The sequence below is a fragment of the Alligator mississippiensis genome, chromosome 4 (genome assembly GCF_030867095.1).
Source record: "Alligator mississippiensis isolate rAllMis1 chromosome 4, rAllMis1, whole genome shotgun sequence".
In the NCBI taxonomy this organism is placed as follows: domain Eukaryota; kingdom Metazoa; phylum Chordata; order Crocodylia; family Alligatoridae; genus Alligator; species Alligator mississippiensis.
Window position 1 is genome coordinate 136759833 of NC_081827.1, and position 13414 is coordinate 136773246.

At 46.2% G+C, this 13414-nt stretch overlaps 1 protein-coding gene across 3 annotated transcripts in view; it reads left to right on the top strand.

The window, feature by feature from the left end:
• The first annotated feature begins 13231 nt into the window (after positions 1-13231).
• The window catches only part of BCL2L14 (BCL2 like 14), an 85704-nt gene continuing 85521 nt past the window's right edge, over positions 13232-13414 (top strand). For all 3 annotated transcript variants that reach the window (XM_059726665.1, XM_059726668.1, XM_059726671.1), the window contains exon 1: positions 13232-13403. The gene's annotated coding sequence lies outside the window, so the exon portion shown is untranslated. The remainder of the gene's footprint in view (positions 13404-13414) is intronic.

Sequence of the window (13414 nt, forward strand, 5' to 3'; positions counted from 1 at the left end):
TTACTGATAGATCCGAGAACAAAATCTAAAGTTATCCATAAGTATTTTCTGAGGAGGTATCCATGGAACTGACATAGAATGCAGCTGTGGAGGAAAATGGAGAATGCAGCTGAGGACAGAGAGGTGTGACAGAGAGATGAATACCCCATCAGAGAAGAATGAGCGAAGTCCATCTCAGCCAGCAACTCTGAGATGATGGAAAGAGCTGAAATGAATGGTGCTGTTTTGCTGGAAGCATTTAATAGAATCATGGGGTGGTAGGAATCTCAAGAACTCCTCTAGACTACCCTATAGCTCGAGGTAGGGTTATTCCTATGTACACCATCTAAACCAAGTGTTTGCCTAACCTGCTCTTAAAAACTTCTGGTGGTGGAGATTCCAGAACTTCTCTAGCCTGTTCCAATGCTTCACCACTCTGATAGAAAGTTATCTCTAACATCCAACCTAAATTTCTCTTGTTGCAATTTAAGACTATTGCTTGTCTTGTTCCCTGGGGACACAGAAAATAATTATTCTCACCTTTCTCTTTGTAGTAACACTTTATGTACTTGAAGGCTGTTATCAAATCCCTCTTCAGTCTTATCTGCTCCAGCTAAATGATCCCAAATCTTCCAACCTTTCTTTATGCATCACATTTTCCAGACCTCTAATAATTTTTTCTTCCAATTTGTTTTGTTTCCAATTTGTCCAGCTCTCTTGTAGGGTCCAAAACTGGACATAGTACTCAAAGATTGAGCTCCTCATCAAATGTGCCTTTGTCTATAGGTAGTCAAAGCCCACATTAAAGCTACTGGGTATGCTAGCTAACCTTTCCTTCAGGCTGAAGGAAACAAGCACTTAAGTTGCTTTATGGCATGAGATCAATGGAGACACTGAAAGTCACTGCTCAAGTGACTAAGTCCCATGCAGGTCAAATCAACAGCCAAGCCCTTAAGAGCCAACACATTTCCATGTGGAGTGATTACAAATACAGAGGCTAGAATATTGACATGCTAGAGCTGTTTGAAAGCTGAAAAGAACATTTTTTAAAAATGCAAGAAAAACACTTACAAGCATGGCTATAGACAAAGACCAACATGGACCTCAGAACTGACTAGAGGTGAAGGCCTAGAAACCGTTAGCACAGAAATATGTTGCAGCTTGTTCCTACTATGTTCAGGGAAACAAGACTTTGTGTACCATCTTTGGGAATAAACAGGACTGAACCAAAGAATACACTTGACTCATGTAGTGTGTTTCTCCTATTAGAAACAATGTGGCAGGGCCCCAAGCAGTGGTCAGCCTTGCCAGTCAAGGATCAACATCCTCTTCTTAAGCTGTTTGACATTCTTCAGTCACAGCAAGGCAGAATCTATGCTACACAAAACACAATAAGGCAGAAGATAATTATGTGCGTGACTAGATTGTAGGGTCCCTTTATCTTGCTAAGTACAATCACAACAGCTCCATTCCTGGGAAGCTGAGTCAGCTGTTCCTGCTGTTCAGCCAAGACTGTTCCTCAGTGCAGGAAAAAGAAAAATGAGTTGGATGCAGGGTGGATAAAAATCAATGATTTTTTTTAATTAAAAAACTTGGATTTTTAAAAATTTGAATCAGATTTTTTAGAATTTAATCATATTTAAATTTTTTTATTAAGATGCTTTAAAAAAAAATAAACCTGTATAAAGATAGTTTTAACTTACAATATGTTAAAGCTCAAAGATATCTTCATGGAATAGGAATTATAACTTCTATTTATATACTATTTGAGACAATATAATCATGTAACATTTTTAGAAAAGTGTTATAAATAGGTCACACTAGGCCATATTGGAGGCCCAATCTTACAGGGTTCCCAGAGGCTGCTCTATAGATTAATTAAGATTAAAGAAAACCACTCTACCCAATGGGACTCAGTGCTCAGTCTAGAAGATGCCATTAAGCATCTCTGTGATGCTTAGTTTCAATTCTCAGACTATGGATTTGTGTCTCCAGAGATAACATCCTTGGCCGTGTACAGATGAAATGAGAGTTGTGTGTGCATGACACTTGAAAGCAGGCTAAATGCTTTTGCACCACTTTAATGGTGTTGGTGTTTGCACGCTTTAGCAGCGTATTGCACATTAATTCAAGCCGCTGCAGGAAATTTGGCAGCGTATTGTACCTTAAATGACTTGGGGGCACAGCAAACTAAAAATCCTTTGGGGAGTTTTAGTTTGCTGCCCTTACAGCTGCAGAGCCAAGCACTGGGCTCTGTGCAACTATACAGGTCTGCAGGAAGCCCGGGAAAGCAGTTCCACTCAAGAAAAGCAGCAACCCTGATCTCCACCCCCCGCCCCGCAAAGTCTGCCTGCCTGCCTGAGCTGTGCTGGGGACTGGTGCTTCCCTCCCTGGCTGCGGTGCCCCCCAGGACCACCTGAGCTGGGTGCCTGCGGGTGGGTGCCACCTGGGGGGGGTGCAGCTGCTGTAGAGGGAAGCACCAGCTGCCTCCCCTCCTGCAGCCCAGGGACCACTCCACCCACTGGCAGCTTGCCCTCCCCTCCCCACCAAAGAGTCAGGTAGGTCAGCAAAGTGTGTACTCACTATGGGGGTTTAATCAGCTCTAAATTGAAGCAGTGTTTTTTAAAACCCACCACTTCAGTTTAGGGACCCTGTTTCATCTACACACACCCCTTGTTAACAGCAGTATATGGAGGTAAGAGATAACAGACCTGATTACCTACCCATCAGGCCTCCTGTCTCTCTGTAAGTTTGTGTACACAGAGTCAAGCCCTTACCTCTCTCTAAAAGTGCAAAGTTTCAAGAAGTTAAATGAATAAAGGATTATTAGGGATGGAGTAGATCCGGGCAAGAAAGAGGAGTCTAGAGATAAATGCAAAGAGGGAGGGGCAGTAGAAACAAAAGGGAGACATTTTGAGCAGAAGATTCCAGGAGTCTTGAGGGATAAGTATAGCCTTTCCACTGATTTGAGATCTGAGGTTTGAGATCATTGAGGGAATGGTATGGAAGAATGGAAAACCTATCATGGAAGCAGGATTGCCAGGCTGTAAAAAAGACCCCATTTGGCAATATTTTAATAAAGTTCCTCTACCTGTGGGTAAGACAGGCGTGCGTGCAAAATGCAAACAGTGTGTGACAGGGCACCTTTGATGATTCCTGGAGATTCCTGGTCCTGGGGCATGACCTGAAACTGCACCCTGCTGGCATTGGATGCTGTGGTGGGGCTGCTTATGGTGGGGCAGTCTCCAGGAAATGCCACACCTGTGCCTTCCCAGTGAACGGTGAATATGTGGTGCTGGAAAGCCTCAGCCCCCAGAAGCTGGTGGCTTACCCTTTAAAGGGGACAGGTTTGGGGTCCAGGTATGACAACAGACACCTGAGGCCTGAGTGGGCCATCGGCCAAATTTGGGATACCTGAGGCCAGAGAAGGCCAGGGCCTGGAGTCAGCCCAGGGTGTAAGGCAGTAGGCCTGATGCCCCAGCTTTAAGTAGGGCCTGAATTTGGTGGCCTGAGGGTATGCAAGGGGTCAGGACCATGAATGAGAGAGAGGAAGCCTGAAGGGCTGCACGGGGTAGGGCCTGAAGGGCCATACAGAGTAACGCAGTATGATTGAGGCCCAGCAAGGGGCAGTGTGACTGTGGCCCAAGAAAAGGGTCAGAGCGAGTGTGACCCTGGTAGGGGCAGCATGAAAGAGTTTCTGCATGGGACTGAGTTCAGCCTGGTAAGGGGCCAAGAGAACAAATTGTCACCTGTATGTGGTGACATCTGGAAAGCATGCAACATGGTAAAGGGGAAGTTGGAGCCATGTATTGCGCCCTTGACATCAGGGTATTAAATGGGCAGCCTCCCACCTGGAAACGACTTTTCTTTAATTACAACAAAGGTATGGCAGGTAAGTTAGGCAGGCAGATTGCTCTAGACAGGTGGGTGGACCGATGCAGTGGCTGGCCCCAAGATGGCCCCCTGTCACACAGTGCAACAAAGAAATGAAAGGCCTGTTGCCCAGATGAAACATCATCATGAGAAGTCCTCCTTCTTTGAAGATGATAAATGGAACATGTCTGAACATGCAGGATCTCCAAGTTAGTAAACATCCTTATTTTATATTTCTTTCTTAAGGACTCCCTGTCTTTCCTGTCCATATCTTCTGGGTGGACTTCTGAACTACTTGACATCTCATAAAAATGTTTGAGCTAAATATAGTTGTTACTTTATGGAACTATCACATTTTAAAGCAGTTGTGATATAAAACAATGGCTGAAATAGGCAGATCTACCTTTTACAGTTTTACTTCTTCTAAAGTAGTACTGAGTGTAATGAGTAATACTAAATGAACAATACTGTAGTGACTGCATTGACTTCCTTAGTTCAGGAGGATCCATCCTCAACTACAGGATTCTGACTATCCATCTTCAACATCATTGTCACTGTCTACAGTTTCAGCATTATCTGCTCATGATACCAGTGTTCCAGTCAAATGTGTATCAAACGTATATCGAATGTAGAAAAAAGAAGAAAAAATCTCCATCATCCAGAAACAACCATAGATAAGTTTGTAGTAAAAACCAATAGATTACAACAAGGACAATAGATGAAAAAATTGCTCGGTTTGTTCATGCAACAAACTCTCCTTTACATATGGTTGAAAACACACACTTTATTGACATGGTTCAGTCATTACGACCAGGATACAGTCCACCCAACAGAGCATATTTAGCAGGCAAATTTCTGGATAAAGCATATGAGACAGAAATTGAGCAGCATGTAAAAGGTCAGGAGGGGAAAATAGTTAACCTGATTTTTGATGGCTGGAGCAATGTCTACAATGGTCCAGTAATATGCGCTTGTGTGACAACAGAAGAAGGGACTGTTTACTTTACAGAAACAATTGATACATCTGGAAATGCACACACAGCAGAATACTTACAACTTGTAGCAGTAAAACTATAACAAACTGTGAAAGAAAATTCAAATGTCTAGTATGCAGCTTTGTCACAGACAATGCTGCAAATGTATCAAAGACAAGAAGAAACCTAGAAGCGAAGAAAGCCACAAGCTAATAACATATGGCTGCAGCACTCATTTGATGTACCTCTTCAGTGCTTCAGAAATAAAGGCTAATGTTGTTGAAATTACAAAATATTTCCATAACAACCGCTTCGCAGCAGCTGCCCTGAAGAAAGCAGGAGGAACCAAACTAACTCTCCCATAAGATGTGCAATGGATCTCAGTAGTGGACTGTTTTGAGTGATGTATTGAGAACCGGCCTAATCTGATGACAATTTGTGAACAAAATTGTGACAAAATAGAGAAACCGTCAAAGCCTAAGTTCTCAACATTGGGCTAAAGAGAAATGTAGAACATAGGCTGACTATCCTGAAGCCTATTTCTGTAGCCTTGAACAAAGTGCAAAGAAATTGCTGTTTTATTGCTGATGCTGTTGAAACTTGGAAGGAACTGAGTGAGACTTCAAAAAGAAAAATACACAATGACAAATTTGAATTACAAGCATTAAGAAAATGAATGGATCAAGCACTATATCCAGATCATTTTCTTGCTAATATTTTCCATACTTGGTACCAGGGTCAATCCTTAACTGCTGAAGAAGAGGAGTTGGCTATGACATGGGCATCCAGCATGGGCATCCCCCCATAACACCAGCTATAATAAATTTCAGAGCTAAGGGTGAGCCATTCAAAAAGTATGTTTTCTGATGAGGTTTTAAAGAAAGTCACACCAGTGAACTGGTGGAAGTCACTTAAACACCTGGATCCATCAGAGACTATTGAAGTGATAATCCATCTTTTAACAGCAGTAGTTTCTTCTGCAGGTGTAAAAGGAATATTTTCTTCCTTTGGACTAATTCATTCTAAATTGAGAAACTGTTGGGAACTGAAAAAGCAGGAAAGTTTGTCTTTCTTTTCCAGTCTATGAATAAAAAAGAGGAGGAAGGTAAAGACTGAGTTTGCTGAATAACCCAATATTTTAAATTTCTCAAGTTGAACTGGCTGAAATAAACTATTTTATTTTTGTTAAAAACACATTTCACATTTATAAATAAAATAGTTAAAAATAAAAAATACATATGCATGTTTTGTTAAAATAATTACACATGTTGTTGAAGAAAAATATCCAAAATATATAACCATGTTGTTTTAGTTAAATAAAACAATTTAAATGCCTGTTGTTTTTGGTGGCAGTTGTTGTTGTCCTCCTAATACAGTGTGGCAAAAATATCCCCCAAATATCCATGATTAATCTAGTGAATTAGAGATACTTCACCTCCCAATGACTTCACAAGTGTCTGCTTCAATTATCTTTGGTAAATAAGATAACCAAATCATAATTCAGTTTTCTGATGTAGCTGCAAAATTAATCTGAAAAAATATCAACATTAAATCACTACTTTAAAATGTATAGTGTGTGCCTTCTAAAAATGAAACCTATATCTATCTCTGAGTTGTGAATAATATGCCTTAAGGTTATATCAAACAACAAGAATGCACTTTTTGTAGAAAACAATGATTAAATTGAGGCTCCCTGACCAGTGATTAAAATCGTGATTTAAATGGATTTGATTTCAATCAAATCCACCCTGGTTGGGTGGTTTCTGTCTGGTCTGCTTTATAGTCATCACCCAAACACAGCAAGGTAGGCAGTCTCTCTGCTCAAGCCTTGGAAATGGAGTGGCAGGGTCAGCACTGAAGTGCACTGGACAAGGCTGCATGCGAGGCCCACGCCTGGGGTAGCAGAGGGCACTGCCAGTCAGGATTGTGGTCCACGAGCAGATGGGGCCCTCAGGAGGGGAACAGAAGAGGGAGTTACATGCCATTATTACAGTGATTGCGCACCGCAGCACTGAGGATAGCATTCACATCGTACCCCTTACCCATACTAATAGCAGGGCTGCTTATCCTTTCTTTAATTCCAAGAAAAGGGTAAGGAGAGAAAAAAACAAAACCAAAAATTAATAATGTATAGAAATCAGTTTAACCCAAGTGGATATCAGGATTACAGCAATCAGATTGGCACAAACATTTTGTTTCCTATGAACCCTTTCTCGTGTCTGAAACACTGTTTCAGATCTGCTTTGACACCACCTCAGCCCCCAAGACTTTGAAGTCTGAACTAAATGCGCTGCAGGGACAGACCATTATTCATAATCACTCAGATGGAGAGAGAATATTTCTCTTTTGAAAGGTCCTGCCAAACCTGTCCTGTGTTTTGTTTGCCCTCAGAAAAACTGTGGTCATTCTCTGAGGGGAAAAAATGCTATAGGGCAGGGGAGAGAAGGGGGTGATAACACCTTCAAAATTCATTAATTATAAAACAACTTTGCCCCTCCCACTGGAAACTGCTGCTTCTTGTGGACTCTATGGAAATGCATAAGACTTTTTCTGCAGAAACTCAGGATGAGGGTTTTGGCTCAGCCCTGGAAAATGCTGAGTGCCCTCAGTTCCCATCAATTTTAGTAGGAGTGGGGGCCTGCGGTACTGTTAAGGCAATGGAATTTTTTGTGGTAGCAAGCATTACCCCCGGCGGCGAGTGTTGACAGGATTGGTTGTGCCATTGAGAAGAGGAGGGTTTATGGATATGCTGCATCTGCAAACTTCTTTGAAAAGATATTGTGTAATTTTTATGTGGATGTTAAAGAAGCTGTTCTAGCTAACGTCTTGCATTATGGTTATTTGAAGCATGCTGGGCCCATGCTGATCCCACTGAAAACCGCGGAAAGGTGCTCACTGACTTTAGCAGGATTGGGCTTTATCTTTCTGCTTCTGCCCTTCTTTTCTTTTCCTCTCTTGGCTCATTTTCTGCTGCATTCAGGTTCCCTGGTGCATTTTTCTTTTAACTTGAATTTTTTGTTTTCAATTTTCCCTCTGAAGTTTAATCATTTGTAAAACATTGTTAAAATGTGAGGGGGTGGGGAGCTGAGGGGGAGGAAATGGGCCTGGATGCGGTGTAGAGGGGGGGAGAGGGAGCAGGGGGATGGCGCTGGACGAGAAGCGGGGGTGGGGCCAGATGCGCTCCATCCTCGCTTGCCCCCCCCCCCCAGAACAGGACCAGTAGGGAGGGACTGGGGACAAAACGCACAGGGGGGATGAAGCCAGCAGCACTAGCTTCACCCCCCTCCTCCGCTCCTTGGAGCCGGCAGTACTCTGGGGTAGAGTGGGCCTGGACCCCAAGTGGCAGTGGGAGAGCGGTCCAAGGCCTGGCATGGGGGGGAAGCAGGCCTGGGCCAGCCATGATGGCGGTGAAGGGAGGAGCTGGCCTGCATGCACTCCTGCCCTCTCCCTGCTGCTGTAGGGGGGAATGGGGGAGTGGCCCCAAGCTCCAAGTGGCAGTGGGGGAAGGAGCGGGAGCAGGCCCGGGCCCAGCATGGGGCAGTGCAGGGAGAAGCGGGCCCACTGCAGTGGGGCCGGGGCTAGAAGTGGGCCCGGGCCAATGCGGCAGCAGTGGGGGGAGGGGAGGAGCGGGCTCGGGTGCAATGCAGTGGGTATGGAGAAGCTGGCCTGCCACAGTGGTGCATGGGGGAAGCAGCAGGCCTAGCCCAACACAGCAGCAGCAGGGGGAGTGGAGGAGCAGGCCTCCTTCCCCCCTTGGGCCCAGACCCACTCCTCCCACACACCTCCTGCATCAACCCCGAGCCCGCTCCTCCCATCCCCCCACTGCCGCCGCGCTGGCCTGGGCCTGCTGCTCTATTCCGCAGCTGCTATGGCAGGCTAGCTTCTCCCCACCTTTGGGCCTGCTCCTCCCCTTCCCCCACTGCCACGGCAGGGAAGGGGGGAGTGGGCCTGAACCCCAAGCAGCAGGAGGAAAGAGGGGGAATGGACCCAGACTGGGGGGGGGACACGGGCTCCATTCCCGCCTGCTCCCCTCCCATCGTTCTTGACAGGCAGTTGTCTAGTTCATTCATATTTTCCATTCATTTCTCCCTCAGGTCTCTGTCCATATCAACTGGGCTCCTCAGCTACACTTTAAACTAACGTGCAACATGTTCAAATTAAGGAGCAATACACAGCAGCCAAAACAATCTTCCACTTTAAAGGTAAGTGTAGAACATGGTTTGTGGCTGGTTTGCCATTTTTATCACATGATAATTCATTTGAACATGTGGCACATTACAATTTACAATTCATGGCTTGAAGAGGTTGAAAAAGAACAAGCTGGCGGGCAGTGAAGGCTGAGTATACTGGCAGGACAAAGGCAGCATCAGTGCTGAAGGCCTTGAAGGGTAAAACTGGTGCTTGATGCAGTAGGGAGGAAGAAGGCAACGGAAAGAAAAGAAGCAGGGATTGTGCCTGTCAGACAGCTGCATTTAAGGTACACAGCCTACTATTTTAATTCCTCCATTAAAAGTCTTCTGCCATTTTTGTAGCCCTGAGTACCTGTCCATTATTTCTCCATTTTAACTCCTACATCTCCTGTTTGTTGTAACATCTGCTCAACAAAGACTGCTTAGAACCAGACAACCACTTTTCATAATGTATCCATTGAGGTCAATGTTGAATGGAGTGAGATGCAGCCTCTACTCCAGGGTCAAAGGGCATTTGTTCCAAACAGGGCATATTCCCCAGTCATCCTTTTGAAACCTTCTAGCTTGCCAAGTCCCCATTGCATTCCCAGGTGCAATTTCCCCTCATCCGAGATATTTAACTTGAATGTGTGACTCTAACAAAGGCACACTGAAATGTCTGAAAGGCAGTAAAGCCTGGACGGGTTAAAAGTCCAGATAAAGATAGCGCATGAAGTCCTCATGATGTGTATCTTCAGACCAGGGCGGGCAATTATTTCGGGTGGAGGGCTGCTTACCAAGTTGTGGCAAGCTGTAGAGGTAGCCCTGCCCCTTGACAGGTGCCCTGCCCCCTGGTCACCATCTTGGGACCAATGTCCCAGGGCCAGCACTGGTGGGGCCCAGAGCAGGGTGCAGGCTGGCAGGGGTCTGTAGAGCCGGGCTGAGCTGAACCAGCAGGGAGAGGGGGGAGCTTGCCCAGCTTCATAGAGCCCCTGCCGGCCGGGACCCTGTACTCCTGCCACCCTACTCTGGGCCCTGCTGGTGCTGACCCTGGAACACAGGTACGGGCCCTGCTCCCACACCCGATCACTCCCAGTGCCCCCCCAGGCCTGTGGTACATGCAGGGGGCAGCGCACAGCCCTGACCCCCTCCTCGCTGGCGGGAAAGGAGCTGGTGCTGAGCACGGGGAAAGGTGGCCCATTGCCTGTCCTGTGGCCCATGCTCCCTGCTGCAGCCACTCGCAGTCCATGTTGGGCTGTCCTGAGCGGGCAGAGGCAGCCCCATGCGGGCTGCAAGTGGCTGCAGCATGAGGCGCCAGGCACCGGGCACAGGGCAGGCGAGGGGCCACTTTTACCGTGCTGAGCACCACCTTATAACCCACCCCACTGCCAGCCAGGACCCCGCACCTGCTCCAGGCTCACCAGTCAGGGCTGCACATGGTGGCAGCAGCTGCGGCCCCCCTGCTTGCCACGCTGGGCAGCATTTGCTGCTGATGCCCACCCAAAGCTCGTGTGCTGGGCAGCAGCAGCAAACACCGCCTGGTGTGGCAAGTGGTGGGGGCTGCAGCTGCTGCCGCCGTGTGCAGCCCCGACAGGCGATCCCGGAGCCAGCACAGGGCCCAGGCTGGCAGGAGGGTGGGTTACAAGGTGGTGCTGAGCATGGGAAAAGATGCCCCTCATCTGCCCCGTGCCTGGTGCCCCATGCTACAGCCACTCACTGCCCCATGGTGCTGCCTGTGCCTGCTCAGGACAGCCCTGTGCAAGCTGCAAGCAGGTGCAGCAGGGAGCGCCAACCACGGGGTGGGGGAGAGGCCGCTTTCCCCCTTGCTCTGCAGCAGCTCATCCCCTGCCCTCCCCTACCCTTACCTGAGGTTCCAGTGCCAGGGAAGGCACATGGTCCCAGGCCAGAAGCCCCTGCTGGGGCTTCCAGCTGGGGGGCGGGGCCGGGTGGAGCCCACCAGGGCTTCCCCTGGGTCCTACTGCCCTTGGTTCCTATCATCTTTGACAGGAAGCAAGGACAGATACATTTGAATTTTCTACATTTTTTTAGGGACCCCATGGATTGGATAGAATGGCTTCATGGGCTGGATCCAGCCCGCAGGCCATATTTTGCCCAACCTTGCTTTATACTGTATGCAGTATCTTACTGTATTTCCAAATACACACAATTTCCAAATCCTATGAACATTGCTGACTCTGAACCATTCTTTTCAAAATCTAACCTTAAATTGAGACCTATTTCCAATCCTTCTCCCCTCAGTCAGTTGTTTTCACTGTATCATAAAAAGATTCTCTTTTTTTAAGTTTATTTTTCCCTGGAATAAAACTTAGAAGAGATTCCCTTCAAGATCTAAGAACATGTGGAGAAGAGAAATGGGGTAGGGCAAGAGCTGTCAAAATGTTTCAGTGCATGAACAAATGCTAAGATTTTCTAAAGCACTGAGTGATTTGGGGTGTGTGACTTGAGAGACTTCAAGGCAGCAGGGAGAATTTCAGAAAATGTGGTGCTGTTGGAGGGAAAAAACCCTTATGATATAAAGATATTTCAAGTTAAGCACCCATAGAAATGTTATGCCTCTTCCTCCCCTAAGCATCTATGTATTTTCATAATACCTTACCTAAAAATATTACTTGTTTGGTGGGGAAGAAAACAGCTTGTATTCCTTGTATATCATTTTAGAAGATAAGACTTCTAGTAGCAGGACAGCATAAAAAGCAAATTGCCCTGTAGAAATTTGGAGGAAAGCACTTACTCTTTGTAACGTTCTCTCAGTATAACAGATGCTGTTCTCTGACTTCAGTCCTTGTGAATTTCCACTGCAGCTTCTCTGTTTGTAACCAGTACACACAGTTGTTATCTTCCATGAACAGCTTTAGATTATAGATAGAGGGCACATGTCAAGAGAGAATGTCAAGGTTAATGAGCATCAGGTTAAACCAACACTGCACCACTGGGACATAGCTCAAGGAAATATTCTGCAGTGAGGTGAACCGTTCAGTATGTGCAGCCACCATCTTATGTCTTCTTTTCCCCCTGTCTATTAGTTTGTTTCTATTGCTGTGGAATTGTACCTTGACCACCTGAACTCTGAATAACTATGAAACAACAAGAGTCTTTAAAGCAGCCTGGAAGGTAGAGTTCACTGCACTATTCAGTGGACTGAACATTTTCCAGGTTGTTATTCCATTGGCAGTCATGAAAGAAGCTTGCTGCAAAACATTTTAACTCTAAATTCTTTGGTGCAGGAGCTACCCTCAGATTTCTGTCTTATACAGAACTGAGTGCATTGCCAACACTTAAATAATTGCAATGATTATTATTAGGGCTTTTAATGAAAATCAAGAGTGTGAGATACTGGCATAAACCTCATGAGAACTGCAAAACTATGCCTCTTCAAGAGGCTCTCTCTACAGAAAAGGATTACTCCATCCACGTGGTAGGTACTTCCACAATAAAACTAAAAGGAAGTAATTTTGTTCTGCTGTACCATGATTACTCTTTCACATGGCCTGATGTTTTCAGATTACCTATCCAAACAGCTGCAATCTGAACCTGATTCTTAAAAGCTACTAACCTAATGCAATGTTCCCTCCTACAATTCCCTAAGATCATAGTTCTAAGGATCATGTTTGGAAAGGCAGTTTTGTTACTAGTGGGGCAAAAAATCCACTATGGTGGGGAAAACTGTCTATCACCACCATGTGGGGAAGATGGTCTAAGAGGGCTGTAAGCAAAAATCACAAACCTCTGTGCCAGGAGGAGCTGGGGCAGGCAGGGCAGCCATTGCCAGGCTGGAAGAGCAGGTGGGGGATAAAGGGAACATAGCAGGTTGGGGATGGGGCCTGGGTGATTCACAGATTTGGCAGCAGACAAATCTCCGAATCAGATTTGGCTGAATCGATTTGGGACTGTGATCCGAATCACTGAATCGAATAACTATCCCCCGAATCAGCCAAATCCAAATCTGAAGCAAATACTAGCTGCTTTGCACAGGCCTACCTGGCACTGACTGCAATATTCTAGATGCTCTCCTATGACAGTGTGAAGGGGAAGAAGAAAGTAAACAGAGCACACAGCATTCTCAACTTACCAGGCTGCAGCTGGAGCCAGAGCACAGCAGATGCTGCTGCACCACTTCCAGAGCAGCCTCACACTCCTGATTGGAGGAGGAAGGCTGCTGGGAGGTATTTCCATCCCCGGAGAGGGGCAGAGGGCAATCCCCTACAAACCACTCAGCCAAGCAGTGTTCCCTGGAGCAGGAGCTACTTCCCTTGCCAGGAACACTGTGGGAATGACCCGGAAGGCAGGGTGCTTGAAAGACTGCCTGCACAGAGACTCGGACTCCACTGGATGCTGGATCAGCTGCATTGGACTCCAGTGGGAAAAGCAGCAGTGATCTTCCTCAAAGGTCAGAGAAAC